Source organism: Myotis daubentonii, chromosome 2, assembly GCF_963259705.1.
Source record: "Myotis daubentonii chromosome 2, mMyoDau2.1, whole genome shotgun sequence".
Classification (NCBI taxonomy): domain Eukaryota; kingdom Metazoa; phylum Chordata; class Mammalia; order Chiroptera; family Vespertilionidae; genus Myotis; species Myotis daubentonii.
In genome coordinates this window covers 81,759,510-81,776,124 of record NC_081841.1, presented here as the reverse complement: position 1 = coordinate 81,776,124, position 16,615 = coordinate 81,759,510, and the positions used below count along the sequence as shown (strand labels likewise).

General features: G+C 41.5%; 1 long non-coding RNA gene across 1 annotated transcript; it reads right to left on the bottom strand.

The window, feature by feature from the left end:
* Positions 1-2,638: 2,638 nt before the first annotated feature.
* LOC132226200 (uncharacterized) lies at positions 2,639-3,381 on the bottom strand. Its single transcript, XR_009451013.1, has 2 exons — positions 2,829-3,381; positions 2,639-2,780 (listed from the first exon to the last, which is right to left on the bottom strand). It is a non-coding gene; the product is annotated as an uncharacterized LOC132226200 (long non-coding RNA).
* Positions 3,382-16,615: the final 13,234 nt, after the last annotated feature.

Genomic DNA, 16,615 nt, shown 5'->3' with positions numbered 1-16,615 from the left:
CTAATTGCTTCTAGCATAATTTATTGTGCTAAAATTTACAAGGGTTCAATTAAAAATTATGTTAATTCTAAATGATATAAAGAAAATATGTAATAGTGCAGTTATAAGCACTTATCTGAAAATAAAAATTTAAAGAAGTGAATTTAAAGAAGGACTTAGCCAAAGAAAATATGTGCACAACAGTATAGTGATGGCCAGAGAGAGGTGGGGGGCAAGAGCTGGGTAGAGCAGTAAAAGGGGGGAAATAGGTACATCCTGTATCCTATCTAATAAAAGAGAAACATGGTAATTGGAGTACGACCGCTACCCTTCCCATTGGCTAATCAGGGCAATATGCAAATTAACTGCCAGCCAAGATGGCGGCCGGCAGCCAGGCAGCTTGAAACTAACATGAGGCTTGCTTGCTTCAGTGATGGAGGACTCCAACGTTCCCCACCTACCGCTGCAGGCCTCTGAGCTGCAACTCTAAGCAACTATGTAACAAATATAGAAGCTAAACAAAACCCCAGAAACCTGCTTTAGTCTGCTGGGATTCAGCCAGCAGGATCGCAACATTGTAAGCAAAGGCCAGAAACCTACTTTCAGCAGCGGAGGCCTAAGAGCTGGAGTCAAGCCTCGGAGCTAAAGGTGGCCCAGAATTAAAAAAAAAAAAAAAAAGAAAGAAAAAAAGGAGCGGTTGGGAGCTTCCGTCACCTGCCAGCCTGAAAAGAGCCGTCAGCCCCTCACCCAGACTGGCCAGGCACACCAGTGGGGACCCCCACCCTGAAGGGTGTGTGACCAGCTGCAAACAGCCATCATCCTCTCACCCAGGCTGGCCAGGCACCCCAGTGGGGACCCCCACCCTGATCCAGGACACCCTTCAGGGCAAACCAGCCAGCCCCAACCCATGCACCAGGCCTCTATTCTATATAGTAAAAGGGTAATATGCCTCCAAGCACCGGGATCAGCGGAGCCGCCAGGCCTCCTAGAACCGGGATCAGCGTGACAGGGGGCAGCGCCCAAACCCCGTGATCACCCTGTGACTCTGTGTGTGACAGGGGGCGGGGCCACAACCTCTCTATCGGCCCTGCTCTGTTCCTGACTGGGGAAGGCGCCCCAACCCCCTGATCGGCCCTGCTCTGTGCCTGATAGGGGGAGCTCCCCAACGCCCTGATCACCCTGTGGCTCTGTGTGTGACAGGGTGCGGCGCCCCAACCTCCCTACCCCACAGGCCCTGCTCTGTGTGTGATGGGGTAGAGCCATAACCTCCCCATCGGCCCTGCCCTGAGTGAGACAGTGGCGGTGCCCCAACCCCCTGATACGCCCTGCTCTATGTGTGACAGGGGGCATTGCCCCAACTCCCCTATCGGCCCTACTCTGTGAGTGACAGGGGGGAGCTCCTCAACCACCTGATAGGCCCTGCTCTGTGCATGACAGGGGGAAGCTCCCCAACCCCCTGATTGACCCTGCTCTGTGTGTGACAGCGGGGGAGCTACCCAACCCCCTGATCGGCCCTGCTCTGTGCGTGACAGGGTTCGGAGCCCCAACCCCCCTGATGGCCCCTGCTCTGTGCGTGACAGGGGACAGCGCCCTAACCCCCGGATTGGCCCTGCTCTGTGCGTGACAGGGGGTGGCGCTGCAACCTCCCCATCGACCCTGCCTTGAGTGTGACAGGGGGCGGTGCCCAACCCCCCAATCAGCCCTACCCTGAGCGTGACTGAGGGTGGCATCGCAATCTCCCAATCCGCCCTGCTCTGTGCATGACAGGGGGAGGCGCCCCAACTCCCCAATAGGCCCTGCTCTGAGCCCGACCAGGGGCTGCACCTAGGGATTAGGCCTGCCCTCTGCTACCCAGGAGCAGCCTAAGCCAGCAGGTTGTTATCTCCTGAGGGGTCCCAGACTGTGAGAGGGCACAGGCCGGGCTGAGGTACTCCGCCTCCCTCCCAAGTGCACAAATTTTTGTTCACCGGACCTCTAGTAATAATAATAAAAGGCTAATATGCAAATTGATTGAATGGCAGAATGGCTGGTTGCTATGATGAACACTGGCCAGCAGGGGGCAGATGCTCAATGCAGGAGCTGCCCCCTGGTGGTCAGTGCACTTCCATACGGGGAGCGCCAGTCAGCCAGAAGCTGTGGCTGGCCAGCACAGAGGTGGTGGCAGGAGCCTCTCCCATCTCCGTGGCAACACTAAGAATGTCCAACTAACTGTTTAGGCTTGATCCCTTAGGGGCCTAAGCCTTTAGTCAGACATCCCTCGAGGTCTCCCTGGCTGCCAGATGGATGTCTGACTGCAAGCTTAGGCCTGATCCCCTGGGGAGTGGGCCTAAGTCAACAGGTGGACATCCCCCAAGGGGTCCTGGACTACAAATGGGCACAGGTAGGCCTGAGGGACCCTCCACCCCAAGTGCACAAATTTGTGTGCACCGGGCCTCTAGTTTGATTATATAAGGACTAGAGGCCTGGTGCATAAAATGTGGGAAACTCGACTGCATAATTTGTGGTAGTGGGGGACTGTTTTTTTTTTTTTTTTCTGTTCAAATACGTGTATTTATTTTTATTTTTATAAATGTTTTCTCCAGCCAGTTTCTCTCTATGCAGGTGAGAAACATAAAAAAGTCTGAATGTAATCGTGAGCTGAGTATAAAAGAACGCCCAGTAGCTTTCATTTCTTGTTTTAGGTTATTACCATTACTTTATATTCTCTTGGTATAAAAATATTTTTTTAAAAATCCCAACTGATATATAGACCAGCAGCACACCTACCAGCATACTTACACACACACATGCACACACACATACTACACATGAGCTCACTCACACACACACGTACACATGCACACGCACACACACACACGAGCTCTCACACACACACACACATACACATGAGCGCACACACACACACACACACATGCATGACCAAGGCTGCACAGGAGCTGAGCCACGTGTGCTCCGGGTGGTCCACTGTGAGAGGCGGCCTGTGAGAGGAAGCTTGGGGACATGCTCAGCCTTCAATGTCAGCACAGGACCCCCAGGTCATGGCTCACGTGTCACAAGGTGAAAAACCAACCACCTGGTCCACTTGATGAAAACCGGGAAAAGGATGATCTTCAGGGGGAGGAGCACACCATTTGCGCCCTGGGGACGCCGCTCTGACCCCGGAGGCGTCGGGACAAGTTGCTCATCTTGACCCCGGAGGCGGCAGTGGACACCGCGTGCTCCCAATGACCAGCGGAGGACGGAGCTCCCGAGTCCGTGTGGTCCGTCCTCTCAGGGAAAGGGCCGCCCTCGCTTGCGCCTGGACTTGAGATGGCCGGCCGGGCAACGCAGCGCTTTCCTCTCCTGTCAGTGCATTTTCTTGGCCTCCTGCTGCTTCTTCTGCTGCTCAGACCTCTTTAATGTGAATGTTTGATTATATAAGGACTAGAGGCCCGGTGAACAAAAATTTGTGCACTCATGGAGGGGTCCCTCAGCCCTGCCTGTGCCCTCTCGCAGTCTGGGACCACTCGGGGGATGTCCACCTGCTGGCTTAGGCCCGTTCCCCAGGGGACATCCCTCTGGCAGCCCGGGAGCCCTACGGGGATGTCCACTTGCCAGCGGGGAGCAGACCTAAGCTGCAGTGGGACATCCTTAGCACTGCTGAGAAGGCAGGAGAAGCTCCTGCCACCACCGCTGTGCTGGAAACTGTCAGCCTGGCTTGTGGCTGAGCAGAGCTCCCCCTGTGGGAGCGCACTGACCACCAGGGGGCAGCTCCTGCATTGAGGGTCTGCCCCCTGGTGGTCAGTGTGTGTCATAGTGACCAGTGATTCCCAGTCGTTTTGCTGTTAGGGTCAATTTGCATAATAACCTTTTATTATATCGGATGAGTTTCACTTGGGTTTTATTAATGTCTTCATGCTTGCTAGCCTCAGATAGTTTTTGGTTTCCTTTTTTATAGATAATGGAAAAGTAGGAACAACTTCTCCAGGGTAAAACAGCCAGTAAGTGATAAAGGATAGATTTGAAGCTGGATCTATCTGACTTCAAAGCTAAAATTACCTTTTAAATAGTATTTAAGTCTTGACTATTTTCTGTTTATGTCTATAATTCTAATTCCTATTCAGGTAATGATAGGAAGTTTCCTTACTACAAATCTTTATTTAAATACAATTGTTGACCAATTGAAGGGACAAAAAGATATCAAATGAACCATAGAATAGGTTGATTTTGAGGCTTGATTTCCATCAGGTTCTTTACCCTCTAGTCCCATATTATTCTTTGTGTTGCAATAGGCTGACCTACACTTCTGTTTCCCATGTATGTAGGATTCTGGCTAGCTTTGACTAATGAGAGCTCTTGGTGGGAGATTGCAGGAGAATACAACAGAGAGTTTATTTCCATTTCTCTGCCTCAATGTCTCTGATGTTGGCTGTATTTCTATCCTGGTTCCCAGAGATCAGCCTTGCCTGATTATAGGTTTCTTCAGATTATCCTCACTAGCCCTTATCTCTGGTAGCATGGCCTTCCCCTTGGCACCTCCACATTGGCTTACTGCGATTTCTAATCTCTGGATAGACTCTTAGTATCCCCTATACCTTCTCAGTTTTTCCTTCAGATAAATAACCAACCCTGGATTTATGTTTTCTTTTTATTAAACTAGAGGCCCAGTGCATGACATTCATGCACTTGCAGGGCAGTGTCCCCTCAGCCTGACCTGCACCCTCTCACAGTCCATGACCCCTTGGAGGATGTCCACCTGTTGGCTTAGGCCTGCTACCCACTCCCCTGTGGGAGTGCATTGACCATCAAGGGGCAGCTCCTGTATTGAGCATTGCCCCCTGGTGGTCAGCGTGCATCATAGCTACTAGTTATTCCTCCGTTCTGTCAATTTGCATATTAGCCTTTTATTATACAGAATAGTTAGTGTCATTTTAATTTTCTCATACAACAAAATGACAAAAAGTGTGATGGTTTTAGTTATTTGGGAAGCCCTACCTTAGTTGTTAAGCATGAGCTTTGAAAACAGTATATTATAACCCAATTTTGTCTGTGTAGTAATCTTGGAAGCCAGTTTTGTCTGTGCTACTTCCTCACTATGTTACTACTTGGATGTTAACTTTCCCTTTCTTACTGTGTAAAATCTGAATAATAAAAGTGATCTCTCAAGGTAGATGTAAAGTTTAAGAAAGAATAAAGTGCAGGTATAACATCTTGCACAGTGCCTGGCAGTTAAAATTATACTATCTTGGGTTATTGTTCTTACATTTGTTATTGTTATTATTACTATTATCATTGAAGTTTCCCAAAAGAATGTGATTTAGGACCTTCCTTGCAAGAGTTTTCCAATAAGGAGTCTTATTTTATTATGCCAATTTTATTTTAAAAAAGTAAAAAAATTAAAACAAAGATTTTCCTGACATATCCCAAATGGATACTAATGAATGCTCATAAAGCATGAATCTTAATGTAACAGTTATCTGCTGTTTTAGTGCTGAAAAGTGGCAGAATATGCCATCCCAAAATTATGCCAACTTGGCAGAAGAATTATTTTGAGTGAAAGGCACTTAACAAAACAGCAGACACAAGAAGGGCACTCTAGTATTCCCACTCTCCCTGAAAACAGGAGATTAAAAACTCCCCCGTGAAAGATGTGCTGCCTGTACTAAGAGAGAACACTCTTCAATGGGAATCAAAGCTGAGAGAATTCTGTACAAAGAGACCTTGTTAAAATAACTCTTATTTTCCTTTGGCCTCTGGTACATTTTAATTACTTTTCGACAATTGCTTCTCTAGTATAAAAGTATTTAGGTTTTGCGACTTCTCTGGTTTTTTTGTCCTTATAAGGGCCCCTTCCCTCAGTTATATAAAACATATAACTTTTGTGCTTTTCTCCTGTTAATCTGTCTGATGTCAGTTTAATTCTCAGGCCCATCTGAAAAGCCTTAAGAAGGTACAGTTAAAATGTTGCCTTCCCTGCAGTGCTTTCTGAGTTTTGCTTCACTGAACTATCACCATAATGCTAGGAATGTAGTTACTGTTGTTATTATTATGGTCCTTATTTTTCTCAGAAAGAAATAGAGACATAAGGATTTTAAATAACTGTCTGAAAGTTTCACTGGAGGTAACAGAGTGTGATTTTAAACCCATGGAGTCTAAGTCTAGAATCCATATATTAAACATGCTGTTGTTTTGCCATGCCCAAGATTTTGAGGGAAAAGAGGAAAACGAAGACATTCAATGAAACTCTTTAACCAATCTTTAAAACAGTCTAATATGATGGCTTCACACTGTAGCCAAAGAAATTATCTTTAGCTCCTCTTTTTGAAGCATATGCTCTAATAAAAAAGATGTTTAGAGAGAATATACTAATATATATATTCCCCTTTGGAACCATGTATTCTCCTAGTAACAAGTTCATTCTAAGGTGAAGTAATTGAGACATAATAATCAAATTCACTAGAGAGGATCTCTGGCTTGGATATGAATATGGTCAACACTTTTTCTGCTCCTTGTTATGTCCACCATGTAGCCTGAATCTCCAGGGAATGAACATAAAACCATTCTCTAAATGATATTCCAATATGTGTATTTTGTGTCTCCTTGAAGACCCTAAAACACAAAATGTTTTTTAAAAAGTATATTTTTGTCTAATAAATAGCATTAACATGACATTTCTTTGGAATTGTTTAATAAGAATATCCCAGTAAGGTTGGAATGTAAAAATACATTTTATGATCATTCCAAAATTATTTTTCCTTTTGCAAAAAAATCCTAGTTTGAACTAGAAAAGAGTGGTTTACATCAATGAACTCCAAATTTTATGTAGAGTTTTTGTTAGCATTTTTCATTAGCAAATACCATTTTCCCAAAAAATTTATTTCAAATTACCTTAAATTTAATTAGGATAGCCTACAAAACAATCTTTAATAAATTTACAAACAACATTAGGAATCATGATTTTTCTCTGAATATTAAATAGAATACTGTTAAATCCTTTTAAAATTTAAAACTGAAAAGTAAGTTTTTCCTTCATAATCTATCAAGTTAGAAAATCTACTAAATAAAATCATCCTTCTTTCTGTGCTAAGTTTATTTCAATGTAAGCAAAGTCAGACTCCAAGGAAAAAAAGAAAAGCTTAAAATTCAATTATAGGACAATTTCTAGGTGATCAAGCTGACACATCTTGAATTAGAGGCTCTCCTACTGCAGAATGCCTTTCACAGGATCATTTGCTTTTGGAACACCATAGTAACTTTTTCTTTTCTTTTTTTGCCACACATACAAAAATTGGAAAGGAGTAGAATAAAAGCAGCCCCTATACTTAGTGAAGTATTACTCAGTGACAGCTTCTTGTTCCAGGAAGTTAAGGAAGACTTTGAGGAAATAAAAGTTGCTTGGGAAAACCCAGGTGCAGTTGCTTTATATGTTGTGATGGGTAGAAGGGGTGAAGGGGAGTGTGAAGGGCCCGCACACCCTGCATCTTGCCTCAGACCATGTCCTGGAATCCTGGGACAGAGAAAGCACCACTTTCATTTCTTCCTCTTGGGATTGTTGACGGCCATGTGGTAATAAAGAACAACAAGCAGGAAGAGCGAGCCCAGCATGTTGGGGAAGATGGTTAGCTGCCCGTGTCTGTAGTCATCCTGACCACATGCGGTCTGCGCACTAGCTCGAGGTAGGAGACCTGCAGCACCATAGCGTCAGAGACAGCAAGAGCCCTGCTCAGCACTGCTGCTCTGAGTTGCTCTGAGTCCATATATTCTTCTAAATTCTTTCTGACTATGCCAGGACAGGTTCCTGATCAAACTCTGCCCACTGCACTATATGTTGGGAACTTAGTCCAAGTTCCTCCTTTGTCCTCTACTCACTAGTTACAGGTGCTGGGTCCGAGGCCCCCTGCCTGGGGCTGGACCTTCGAGGACATTGGGTCTTAGACGGAGAAGCCATGAGAAGTTGTGGGTGTATAAGAATGAGTCTTTATTGCAGAAGCCAGTGGCCACGTAGCCATCAGATAAGAACAGTCGTCACAGCCAAGTCTCATATACAGACAGCCATATGCCAGCTAGTAAATACATAACTTTCCTACACAATAGTAGCAGTCTCTGTACCTCCAGCTATTATCTGAGCAGCCACACGCTGCCCCCTAGACTCACCACCTCACATCGTAGTGGTACCTAAGCTCTCTGCCTCAGCAGCTTCTGTTGTCCCCCCTGCTCAGCACACTGCTGGTCTCTGTAGCCTCACATAACAACTACCTCTGAGCTTCACTCTCCCAGCACACTGGCTGGTTAACATGGTAGTAATATCTGAGCTCTCTGTGGCCTCTTAGCCTTACATCATAGCAGTACCAGCTCTCAGCTCCATCTGAGCTCTCTTGCCTCTCCTGCACACATAGGAGCTACATTCTCCATGCCTATTACCTCTCTTCTCACACTAGCTGGCCAGTAACCTGTATATTACCACTCAGACAAAGAAGGCTTCATGCCAATAGTTACATCAATCATTTCGGCTACAGAAGGGCATAGTGTACCATGTGTCCTTGCACCTGCTTATGGTATGTTAGCCTAGGCACAGAGTTGCCTTGGACAGCCCGGCGTATTGACACCAAGGCCTCTGTGCTTTAATTGGCCTTGACTATCAGGCACCTCTGGCGTGGTTCCCACATGTAGTAACTTTAGATTCACTTCAATGAAGGGAAAGAGGGCAGGAATCTGTTCTCCTTTTGCTTTAATAACCTTGAGAAACAATTTAGAATGCTTAAAAGGAAACATAGGGTCCAAAATACTTATTAAAACATGCTTGAGGATCCGGTAGACTGATCACTGATTACCAATCCATGAGAGGGGAGTAGTTCAGATAATTGTTTCTAAATGGATGGCAGTTTCAACAGTATATGTGTGCCACAACCTGCAGCCATCCACATCTTTAGCACAGCACTGAGCAGTGATACTTATTTTTATAATTAATAAGACTTGTAATAGCCACCATCATTTCTTGAACACTTATTTTGCATCAGGCACAAGGCTAAGACCTTATGTGCATTACTTTATTTAATCATAATCGTAGTGACAGTTCACAGGGTGGATGCTGGTATTGTACCCATTTTAGTACAGGTGAACACAAGTTTTCCTCCAGTCACATGGCAGAGCTGAGATTCAAAAGCGGGTCTATCTGCTCTTCATCACCAGACACAACCTCACTCTGCAAATATCAACTGGACATAAGAAAACAGTTGCACATAAGAAGACACGGTTCATTTCTCTATTGCCATCAGAATGTGAATACTCTTAGTTTTGAATCATGAAACTATCTCAAAGTTATCCATACATGTAGGTAAAAATAAAGCGCAGAACTCTGTGAATGCTTTACCACTATTTTTGAGTACAAAAGAGAAAATAGAACATGTAGGTGGGCTTGCCTGTATGTGCATAAAATGTCTCTAAAAGTTACATGACAGACAGTTTATATAAGTTTCTTACAAACAGGGAGATGAGAAAAGATTCTTGCCTTTTCTTTGTCCTTTCAAATTTTGAACTATAAGAAGGTATGACCTTAAATACATAGATGTGTTGTTGTTTTTGTTTGTTTTAAGGGGAAAAACAAATGGGAAAAGGATTCAAGGACCATTATTAGTAGTAATTCCCCTTTAGACCATCATAGACTGACCACTTCACCCAGATATTGTCTCCTTCAATTCTCACAACGACACTGTATGTACATTTCAGTTTCTCTTTTTTTACAGAACACAAGAAAGCGGGAATGATTGGGTCAATTTTCTAGGATCAAACATCCAGTAAGTGGGAGAGAATAAACTTCCATCTGGATCTATCTACCAGGTCCATGCTCTTCCTACCACTTCAGTTTATTAGATTACAACTTTGTTCCATTGCACAATTATTATGAACATATTAGCTAAATTTGCTCAGTACTCTGAACTAAATTGTCTTATTTTAAAAATAAATTAAATAATTGGCATATGTTGCATTGAGTCAATTAAGTAGATCTGCCAAAAGACTTGACCAAGATGTATGGGCGTATTTCCCCAATGGGAAAGCAACTGTTTGAAAGGAGAAATAAAAATATAATTAGAATTTGCTTTGGTCTACATAATATGAAACAAACTATTGTTTTTTTTAATCGACATGAGAATTTTGGATTAAAAATTAACTTCAAATTGATGTTTAATCCTCAATTTATCCTGATTTCCAAGTTTGCTTTCTGCACTGAATAGTTTATGTTCTATGTTGGGAATATACATTATTTTCCATTAAATATCATTTTTTCATCTTCAAAAGGCATCTCTGTTCAACTCTTAGCAAACCCCTAATTATTCAGAAAAACTTAAATCTCTATTAAGTATAGTTTTAAAAGAGAAATTCTAACAAATTTCTCCCAAATTGTAAAGAGAAGTTCTTTAATTTCTGATTTCAGTTAATGTGTTTGTACATGTGTGATCTCTTTCAGTTTATCTTCTAAGTATTAAAAAATGAAACATTTTTATTATCCTTTTAATGATGAGAAAAATAGAGGAAAGGGACATTATGTTTTGTTTCCATTATCTAATATATATTTAATAAACTTTGGGCACATTATTATGAACTAGAGGCCTGATGCATGAAATTCATGCAAGAGTAGGCCTTCCTTCCCCTGGCTGCTGGCACCAGCTTCTCTCTGGCACCCGAGACCCGGGCTTCCCTTGCAGCCCTAGCTTTGTCCAGAAGGTCATCCAGAAGGACATCCGGTCTAATTAGCATATTACACTTTTATTATTGTAGATGTTATTTCTATGAGAAAACAAAAGCTTTTGTTTAAAAAGACTTCATGCAAGCAAGATATTAGGCCAGAGAATTTAAGAAATTTAGTCCAAAAGGAATAGAGCTGAATGAAAAACTTTTTACGATGTGCCTTAGATGATAAATGTGTTAATTTTCTCTCTGTGTGTGTCTCTGTCTCCCATCTCTCTCTCTCTATCTCTCATCTCTTTCACTTCTGTCTCTATCTCTTTATCTCTTTCTATCTCTGTATCTGTCTTCATCTCTATATCCATTTCTAGCTCCTTCTCCATTTCTATCTCTATCTCTCCCACTGTTCCTTCTGAGATTTGGGTGGGTTTTTTGTTTGTTTGTTTCTGGCAGCTAAACCACCACTACAACCACCATCAACAAAAATCCTATCAGTTTCCAAGCAGGCCTAAGCCACAGTCTGGCCTCCCTCTGTGGGAGGCGACCAGGCCAATCAGGTGAAGGTGCTGCCCCCATCACCCAACTGCTGCTGCTATAGCTGGCCCTTGGCCCTAGGCCCTCGCTTCTTAGCGCTGGCCCTCCTCCCCCACCCCCTGCCCATTGGTGGGTGGGGAGCAATCTGGGGCCAGGCCGCCTGGGGAAGGGCTGTGGGAGGTTGAGGCACAGCAGGTCGCATCCTGTCCAGCCTTTGCAGAGGCATGGTGCCAGCCCGGCCCACGCTGCTGCCTCTGTGGTTGCCTCTGCAGAAGGGGCAGCACTTTAACTGAACCGCACAGCCCCGTCTCCCACTGCCTTTGCAGAATGGGGCCGCTGCCTCTCCTGCGCCACTGGCCCTTAGCCCTCGCACCCACTGCAGCTTTGTCCAGAAGGACATCCGGAAGACGTCCAGTCTATCCAGTCTAACTAGTATATTACCCTTTCATTAGTATAGACTGGTATACATTCTCATATTGCTCATTTCAAAAATGCATAAAAAAACATGTAGAATTTGTTTTTTCCTCTAATAATTTAGACTATCTGTTTTGCTTTTTCCTATTGATACTGTTATAGTAATCTGGTTATTATTTAACAGGAAAGGAGTAAAAGGGGAGATCAGATAATATAGGCATGCCATTTATACAGCTTTGCTGGAAAGCTGTAAGTTAACATTCTCCAAGTCTTTTCCCGTTGACCCATAGGGGAAGGGACTGACAAAGGCAGTTTAGACCTATGCCCAATAAATCCCAGTAATATAGGGAGTTGCCTGTCTGCCGTCACACCTGGGGGCAAATTAGTGGAATGGGCATGGCCACTGCAAGCCCACGAAAAATGAACAAAGAAGCATGCTCTCTTCTCTCGCCTGCACTCCTGTGATTCCTGTTTGCAGGGGGCTGTGCTCTCCCGTGCCCACGCAGCTCACGGCCGTATGGCATTCCACACAATGGACTGGTGGGCTTTTATGAACTTGGATGCTGAACTGGACCCAGTTGCAACATGGAATGGAAGCTCTGGCCCCTGGTCCTGCTTTTAGCTCTGGAACCCCAGTTGCACCTTTTTCAGGACTGGCTTAAGGGGCAAAGGGACTTTGAAACCCTAGGAATGTAACTCCATGCAAATAAAGCCTTTTACCACATCTCGTTCCATGGGGCTTCTGAAAATGCTTATTTCAGCAGCACCCACTCCCAAGAACGAGGAAGGAATTTGTTTCTCTGCTAACACTATTATCCACTTACTCACGGGCCTAGTAGTATAAATGTAACCTACATGGCACAAACATTCACAGGAAAAAAAAAAGAATCAAGGTTTTACAATATGTTTCTCAAAAATAGCTTTGAGTGTTTTGTGTCTAACGTGACTTTCTTGGGTTCTGGCATAGGGTCTCAAAACTGCCCTGGCCTTAGCATGTTCCCTTGTTTTCATTAGGTAAGTGATGAACTCATAGTAAATGTGTTTTGGGAAAAGAGTAGTTAAAAGATCACTAAAGAAAAAAAAAATTTTGGAGCTTTGGCAACTCTTGGAACCACTGTGGGCCTCAGTGTCTTCAACTGCCAATAAAAGCATCAGACAAGAGTTGAATGATTTTAGGCTCCTTACCAGGCATTTGAACATAACAGTGGGAACATTTTGAAGATAGGCTATCCGGTCCTACTTTCAAGTTGTAATCCTTTCTACTTATATGATTTTGACACAGTTACCTGATTTCTCTAGGATGTGCTTCTCTTCAACAAAACCTGTGTTATTCTGAGAAGTAAACAGTAAACATTTGGGAAGACCTATAGCAAAGTTCCTTCCTATAACAAAATCAATTGTTATTCATTTTCATCTTTCTAGAAGATAGTAGGCATGTGATGATTATTAGTTTTTATTTATTACTTACATCCTGAAATTGTACTATAAGAGAGATACAAATTAGTGCTATGGAACATTGATGTAATATTTCATTATCTAAACTGGAATTTATAAGTGCTTCCCTTTCCCACATTAATAAAATATAAAATATTAATATGTTATATAGAACATCTTTCTACAAAAGAAGTGAATCTTTAGACATCCATTACTATGCTTTAAAATGTTAATACATTTTATAAATGTCTTATCATATTAAAAAAACTTATAAATCATATAGAAACAGCTTATTGTCAGAGGCAATATGAAGAATCAGGGGAAAGAAAATCAAGCAAAAAATTAAATATTTTATTGACAAAAAATTAATTACTTGACTCTATAAAAATCTTAATACCATCTTTGGTTGCTTCCTGTACATGCTCCAACTAGGGCCAGGGATCAAGCCTGCAACAAAGGTGCATGCCTTTAACCAGAATCAAACCCAGGACTTTTCATTCCACAGGCCGACGCTCTATCCACTGAGCCAAACCATCTAGGGCTCTTACTACCATCTTCCCAGCTATTTTACCTATGTCATTTCTTATTTTGTATTTTAATGTCACAATTGTAATAAATTATACTATAAAGAAGTCAATATCAGATTTGAAGGTCACTTTGGTAATTGGAAGTGAGAGCCTCCCAAAGTGAAGGCAATTGGAAAGCACAATATTTTACTTTCATGAATACAATGATTTAGTTCTTTGACCTCTAGTTGCTTAAGCATGATATATAGTAGAACATTTCACTTCTGATATATGCATGTGAAACCCTGACAATAATTAAAGGCAGAGTGCAGATTTAAACTGCTGTCATTCCTCACTCTGCCTGAATAATGACTAAAGTTACTTTGAAGTACTTTAGAAAGGGGTGGGGGTAAGAAAAAGGGGAGGGAAGGAAAAGGGAAATGAAAGAACAGAGCGAGAGAAAAAGGAAGAAAGGAGAAAGTGAGACAAGGAAGGATGGAGAAAAAGAAAAGTTGATTTGCTTATTTCCTTTCTGCACAAACGGCATCCTACAGAAAGAAAATATTTTGAAAGACCTTTAATGTAAACATGGACAGCTGTTTTAGACATCGTAACATGTGCACATTTGAAGGACACATCATGAAAAAAAAAACATGCAGAAATGTCAATTTTATAGTCTAAAAGAGAGGTCCCAAAGTTTAGAAGTTAAAAGTAAGTTAACTCCTTGCTTATTCGAACATTAAACTGTCAGCATGGAAGTGAGTTTAAAACTTATGATGGTCTGAAAATGTGGTGCTAAATGATGTCTGAAGACCTATTGACCTTTTTGAGATGTAAACCAGGAACTACTACACTCTGCAGTTCAGCATGTATTCAAGTACTTTTTAGTAGTGCGCAAGCTCTTAAGAGGTGAGCAGTAGAGCTGAATGGTATCTCTTTTCTCATAAATGTAATGATAATGTTAGATATTCTCAGTATTCATTTAGGAAATGCATGCATATAGAAAATGGGGTACTTGCTTGAAATAATTGCTTTAATTTTTCTATAATAGTAATGCAGAACTGAAAATCTTTTAACACATTAAATAATAACCAAATTTTCCTTTGTGTATAGCTTTACCATGATTTAGAGAGAAAATACATTTGTAAACATATATTAGGTGGTAAACACTTTAGGTAAGTATTTTTGACAAATTATTCATTATGTTAATTTTGAAGGTTTCCTTAAATAAAGTATTTAGAATAAGTTATATATAAAATAAAAAATTTAAGTTAATTTCTTAGGCAAGGAATATAAACATCTTTTAATTTGCACTTAAATATTATTTGATTACATTGCTTATTCAATATTGTATGTCAAAGAAGTGTAGTTTTAAAAGCTTTACTAAGACATTTGTCAATTATTTTAAAGTAACATCAGCTAGATATATTTAATTCACATAATAAAAGGAGCAACGAGGCTAAATCCGGATTTACATAAATTGAAATAAATGGTGAAATAAGACTAACCCTATCTGACTAAAAAAATGTTGTTATGAAAATATCATTTTTCTAGATCTCCCTGCTAATGGCTTTTAAATTCCAATGGGAAAGACAATAAGCATTTTTGTTCCACAAAACACAAACATATGATTTTTACAGAATTTCATCAAAAATTTGGTTAATAGAGAATATTTGTTCCTATCCTAATCTATTAAGATAATAACCATTTTTGTTCCATAAAACATTGTAAAAAGTATATATGTTTGAAAGGATTACACCAAAATATTTGGTTAATAGAGAATATTCCTATTCTAATCTAGAAAGACAACAACAATGTTTCATTTTACAAAACAGTTAAAAATATAATTTTAAAAAAAGTAAACCAAAATATTTGGTTACCAGAGTATTCTAATCTAGTGGGAGGTCCTACCAGCATAGTACTAGCTACTATGATTTGTTCCTCATTGAGCTTACAACCAGCCTGTGAAGAGATTATGGAAGCAAGGAAAAGATAATAAAAAATATTACAGCATTAGGTGCCTAAATATGTGATATAGGCAATTCATGCTAGAAAATGGGAGGAGAGAAAAGATCAATCTGGGCCACAGTGATGTGACCTGACTTAAACTTTGAAGAATAAATAAGAGTGATTGGTTGCATCCTACAGGATAAAAGAGGACTTGACCTGTGATTTTATCTGTTTCTGGAGAATATTGCCAAATACCAAAAATGTGCAAATAATCTCAGTGAAATATGAACTTTGAAATCAGCCCCTTTGTTATTTCATGTAAGCAGGTGAACTAAGCAGCAGCAATACTTCTCTCAGTCCACTTGTTCCTGCACCCTCTTTGAGGAGCTCTGACCAGGATAGACTGATACTGATCAAAATTCTATTCATATCTATCTGCTTTCCATCCCGAGTATACACAGAACCATGAGTGTCATTATGCTATTTGGATGCAGTCATGGAAGTTGGAGTATTCATGAATGCTTACCATTCAAAATGTGGTGCATTGCCCAACCTGCTCGGCTCAGTGGTTGAGCATCAACCTATGAACCAGGAGGTCACGGTTCAATTTCGGGTCAGGGTACATGCCTGGGTTTCGGGCTTGATCCCCAGTGGGGAGCGTGCAGGAGGCAGCCAATTAATGATCTCTCTCTTCATTGATGTTTCTCTCTCTCTCACTCTCCCTTCCTCTCTGAAATCTATAAAATTATACATATATTTTAAAAATGCATGTGGTGCATTCACCAACAGCATTAGCATCATTTGGGAGTTTGTCAAAGATATGTATCTCAGCCCCTCCCAGCAATTGCTGAATTAGAATATGCATTTTAATATGATTTGCAGCTGATTCTGTATGAACAATTATTTAAGATTACTAGACAGTACAGATTGTTGGTAGTAAGAAATGGAGACTTGGTGGTGGCAGGGGCAACATTTTTAAATTTCCTTATTCCTAGTTGATAGGTAATCATCAAGGTAATTGTCTTATGCTATAATCTGCCTGAAATTAGAGTATACTATTATTCTGACCTACTAGAACAAATTCAGTATTAATTTCAAGTGATATCTTCTCTCATACTATCTTTCAGTGCTGTTGT